This window comes from Mirounga leonina, unplaced genomic scaffold, assembly GCF_011800145.1.
Source record: "Mirounga leonina isolate KUSES-001 unplaced genomic scaffold, KU_Mleo_1.0 Mir_95, whole genome shotgun sequence".
In the NCBI taxonomy this organism is placed as follows: Eukaryota; Metazoa; Chordata; class Mammalia; order Carnivora; family Phocidae; genus Mirounga; species Mirounga leonina.
Window position 1 is genome coordinate 25,678,391 of NW_023270865.1, and position 6,000 is coordinate 25,684,390.

Consider the following 6,000-nt stretch of genomic DNA (forward strand, 5'->3'; position numbering starts at 1 on the left):
AAATCTCTTAAGATAAGCATAGGCCTTCCAAGTATTAGTACAACAATACCATGTAAGTAAGTAAGTAAATGAATAAATAAATAAATCCCTGAGACTCTCTATCACCTTAGTATGAATTCAGTTTACCAAACTACTTTCCTCCTTTGATTACAGAACTTGAAACTACAGAAGGAAAATGCATGGAAAGCTTTTAATAATTAAAAAAAAACAAGTAATTAAAACACATTCAGCCTTTGGAAAGAAAGTATAAAAAAGAAACTCCAGAAGTGAGGAGAGGGTTGCATTTGCAAACTGTAGGAGGTGGGGGTGCAGTTGCTGAAGTCAAACTTTCATGCTTATTTGCTCAGTGCACACCCTATGCTGAATCACTCATTATCCTTGTAGAGTCCCTTCTAACTGCTCTCACCCAGCTACCACTTACCACCATAATGAAAGCTAAGCAAACTGTCACCAAGTGTCTCATCTTCCCTAGAGAGCATTTTTGGCTTTTATTTCTTAAGAAAATTAATCCAGTTTCATTAAGAAAGATTTCCTCTATGCTTAAACTAACTACATTTCCTTCCACCACTTTAAACCAAGGCTCAGGCTTATCTACCGTCATTTCCGAATGTTTGTTTTCATTTTCCCCAGAACAATGAGGATGACAGTGATTTCTGGTTAAAGGGCCCAAACATCTGAGTGACAAATGTAATCTTTCATTAAAATCAAAATTTAAAGAAGAAAGAATATCAAGAGTATACAGTAAAGATAATTAAGTAATTAAATAATTAAAACTGTTCAATTTTATAAGGACTCAGACACAATATGATTGGCCTTTTGTGACCTGTTTGCCAATTAGGGCAAGGTGTTGGCTTCTGGAATAGAAGAGGGATGTGGTCAATATCCTTGCAACTAATTTGTTTTTATGTAGACCAGAGAGTATCACACAGGGTACTCAACCATAGCTGAAGGCTTTTTCCCTAAGTTTTTCTTTTGCTTTAGTTAGATTTCACTGGTGTATATAATACAACACTGTCTATTATCAAGGTAGACATCATTCTGACTAAGCTCTTGAGCCAAGTATTTTAACCCAGGGAACATATCTGTGAAATGATTTTATATTTATATATTATATATAAATGTGTATAAGATATATATATTCAATTATAATTGAACATAACAATATATAATTGAATATATGCATATTTTAATTTAATTTAATAATATTTAATTGAAGTATAGTTGGCATACAATGTTATATTAGTTTTAGGTATACAACATAGTGATCCAACAATTATATTCCTTACAGAATGCTCACTACAATAAGTGTAGTTGCCATTTGTCACCATAAAAGCTATAATATTATTGACTATATTCCCTATGCTATACTTTTCATCCTCATAATTTATTTATTTTATAACTGGAAGTTTGTACCTCTTAATCCCCTTCATCTATTTTGCCCTATTTTGTTTCATTATATATTTTGATTAAACATTACCTAATTCGGTATAGCCCAATTTATCTTCTTGGGAGGTTCTTCAATTTCCAATATTCCCTCTCTGTAAATTCCTTTCCATCTAAAAGGATTTGGCTGTCTCAAGGCCCTAAATGATGATGGCAAGACTTTTCTTACACAATGTTTTTCTTTTTTTTTTTTTAAGATTTTATTTATTTATTTGACAAACAGAGAGAGAGAGAGGAATCACAAGTAGGCAGAGTGGCAGGGAGCGGCAGAGGGAGAAGCAGGCTCCCCGCTGAGCAAGGAGCCCGATGTGGGACTCGATCCCAGGACCCTGGGATCATGACCTGAGCCGAAGGCAGACGCTTAACGACTGAGCCACCCAGGCGCCCCCAATGTTTTTCTATTTTAATAATTCAGTACTATAGTCACATTATAGAAAATCCCACGCTTACTCATTAATGTAAGTATCTAAATGCTTTATATGTGCATTCATTCGTTCAATGGGCATGCAATAAAATCTTGTTTGTTTTTTAAATTTCACTATCAGTTGAATAACCGCAGGTGCCAGTTATTGTCTTAGGTATGGTCTCATGCATTATCTCCTAAATTCATCACAACAATCCTAATAGGTGATATCATCTTCAAGAAACCTTGCTATGTCATGTGGTGGGGAGTGGGGGCAGTCTTACCAAGATGTGGGCCTTGTTCTACCCAAATACAACTAAATTCAATTAGATTTTTTTAAAAAAAATCCAAACCTTAGCATCATTAAAAAATTTCTTTGCAAGTTTCTTAACCAACTAGTCATAGCTTTACCTTTGTACCTTTCTTGACTATTTCTGAAAGCCTGTGGTATTAGTATATGGTAAGCAAATCCATTACAAAGCACACTTACTCCTGATGAGGGGGGAAAATCTTATAAAATGCTGCATGCTCTTGGTCCCAAAGACTAAAAAGCATTAGATGATTTGGCCCAAATTCATCATCTGTAATGAAAGCAACTCAATATACACAGCCCACTGATACCAAGATTCTTATGTCACTTTTACATATAAAGACTCTTTTCACTTAATATGTGCTCCATTAACTTCAGAAAGTGGAAGATGTATCAGTATTTTGCCATTGTTTACAAAGCAAGTACAAAGGTTATAAATGAGCTATAAATATCTAGGATATTTGAAGGTTAATAGGAGAGGGATTCTCAAGTGCATTTTACAAGCAAAAATAGTGAATGACAAATATGAACTTACAGAGATATATAATGCTAATGTATTCATGGCCATAGGTGAAATTAATTGGCAGAGGCTAAAACTCATTGCAGGGGTACCATTACCAGAATTCTCTTTAAGATTTTATAATCTTCCTCCAAGCCTCACTCTACAGGGATCAGATCAAACCAGCCACATCCTGACTCAACGCCATTGCTGAGTAATTTGGACAACTTACCTGGTTATCTTCTGATATCTAGACCATTATTATTCTCTGGACGTCAGCCATCTTTTATTTAAATTAGAGGAGGTTCTGTTTGAGTATTCAGAAAGTTTGAGAAAACTCATCCAGGTTAATGAGAGACTATGAACTCTGAGGAACAAACTGAGGGTTCTAGAGGGGAGGGGAGTGGGGGGATGGGTTAGCCCAGTGATGGGTATTAAGGAGGGCACGTATTGAATGGAGCACTGGGTGTTATACACAAACAATGAATCATGGAACACTACATCAAAAACTAATGATGTAATCTATGCTGATTAACATAACATAATAAAATAAAATTAAAAAAAAAAACAAAACTCATCCAGGTTAAGTCCTCATACTTAAAAGAATATTGCCTCTTTTTTTTTTAACTGTTTCCCCCCCAAAAAAGACTCTCTAGACAATGAAGGTTTCTGCCTACTCTTCAGATTGATACTTTATTTCTTTGTAGATCGGGCATGTCTCCATGAAACCTTTTAAATGAAGTGTGACTTTCAAACATTTTAGTTCAGACAGGGGCAGAATATACTCTATTCACTCATAAAAGAACAAATTAAGTTTTAGCCCAGGATACTTGTGGCTATAACGCCTACAGATTTTGGCAATGCCAGCTGGGTATATTCTTCAGTGTCTCTTTAAATCATTCTTAATGTATAAATGACATTTAAAAGCCCCCTTTTCATTGCAGTTGGCAGAGTACCTAAGACCATAACAAGTTACTTCCCTAGTAAATGTCATTTTCCCTCAACCACAGGGCTATAATTCAAAACTGTAGATTTTTTTTTAAGAGAAGTGTTTAAAAAAAAAAAAGTCCTCTGGGAATGAAACCTAGGATTTCCCATCTATGTAAAAAGGGAGTTGTTACAGAGTGGGGGACTGGCTAGAGGCCAGGGTCCTAGAGTTATTGCTTTCAAAATGGCTTTCTGACCAACTATACCAGAGGGAAGGGTCCCATATCTACTCTAGCCATGGCAACTTGCAGGGAGAGGGAAACAGAAGGCAGGTGGCAGGAGCTTAATGCAACAGAGTGTTAAATATACACACTTTGGAACCAGAAATCTAGGTTCAAATCCAAGTTCTATTACAAGTGCACTAATTTTCTCTTGTTGCATAACAAATCACCATAAACAGTAGTTACTGTGGACACAAATAGAGTGGCTTAAAACAACACAAATGTATTATCTCATTGTTTCTGTGGGTCAGAAGTCAGGTACATTTTAGTGCCTCTGTATACTATGCTCAGCATCTCACAAAGCTGAAATCATGGTGTTGACTGGATATATCCTCACCTGGGATCTTGACTAGAAAATGATCTGCTTCTAACTCATCTGGGTCATTTCCTTATGAATATATGACTAAGGTTTCCACTTTGTTTTGACTGTAAATTAAAGGGCCATTCTCAGCTTCTAGAGGCTGCCTGTTCTTTCCTGCCATGTAGCCCTCTTCACAACACAGCAATTTGCTACATAAAGGCTAGTTAGAAGAATCCCTCTTACACTATATAGTTCTTCTCTCAGGTTGGGCCTAGTCCCTTTTAAGGGCTCCCCTAGTTGAAGTCAGACCATCTAGGATAATCTCTTTTTGTGATTAACTCAACACCAACTGATTAGGGACCCTAATAACATCTACAAAATTATTAAAGTTATAAGTAAAATAATCATGGAGTGAGAACCTTCATATTTATAAGTCTTGTTCATACTCAAGTGGGTGTGGATGGGGGAGCAGATCATATAGGGTCTATACACAAGGGGATAGGAATCTTGGGAAGCATTTTAGAATGTCTGCATAAGACAACAGGCTTTCAGAACCCTATGTGAGCATTAACTGAGTTACAATAAATATAAAACATTTAGTACCTGACTAGGGATAAGCACTATGTATATTTTTACCATTATTATTCTTCATGGACTGAATTTCTTAGGAGAAAGCACTGGGTCTAAATGACCTGTCCAATCATTGTGTTCTTGTGCTAGAAGCTGGGATTAAATCCAGACCCCTCCTGATCTGCTCAAGCTTTTCCTTGTCATGCTACATTCTCAATGACATTTGACCTAGGATGACCTTCTTGGAAAATGTTTCTTCCTGCAGCTGTTTCCTCTGCTGCTTCTTTTTTGGGGGGAGGGGGGGTTAATATTTACTAAATTTGTTTAAAGAACAAAACAAAACCTAAAACCCATCAGTTCTTCTCCTTCTAAAGCAACTATTTCAAAACAAACAGTACCTCCTTCTCATTACCTTGAATGAACAGGTAACAAACCCTTTTTCATGGTGCCACTATGGTGGGTGGGTTCTGCCACCTAATCCTCAAGATGTGCATTGGGTTGGGATAAGGGAGTCACACCAAGATGTCCAGGCTGCAGACTTTGTCTGCATAAATCAGTGCAGATGTACAGTGTTGCCTTGGAAGGGGCTGGCCAACTAGGACCAGGGTCATACAGAATATAGAAGAGGTCTGTGTTTCTAAAGTTGCTCTTCCTTCCCACTAAACTATAAATCACAGTTTGAGTCTGTAAGCTGGCTGGTCCTGTCAGCTGACCCAGTTCACTCAAATAAATATACAAAACTCCCACAGTCAATTTGGGGAAGGACATTCTTTACTTTGACTCCATATCTAATTAGATTCAGGAGATTTTTTTGCATTCTGAAGGCTGGAATATGCCTATAGTGATATACCAGATCTATCTTTTGTGCATATATCAGTGGGATGCCTCTAAACAGATACTTAAAAAAAATAATAATAGTCACTAATTCCTTCTCACCAAGCTGCTTTCCTCCTTAGGGAATCATTGATATGCCAGACAGACACTGCACTGACTTACAATGCCAGCCCCTGGAAGGTCTCAGATAATGAGGTTAGAGTTTTCAGGTGTTGACTTCCAATGTCAGTGTTGGAAAAGCAGGTATGAGGGGAAGAGGATGTTGGGCAGTGGACAGAATTATAGCAGCCTCATATCTATATGATAAGAAAATTTTAAATCATGTCCTAATGAGTATCCCTTACTCTGTGTACTAGTTTGCCAGGGCTGACATAATGAAGTAACATAGTCTAGATGGCTTAAACAGAAACTTATTTTCTCAAAGTTCTGGAG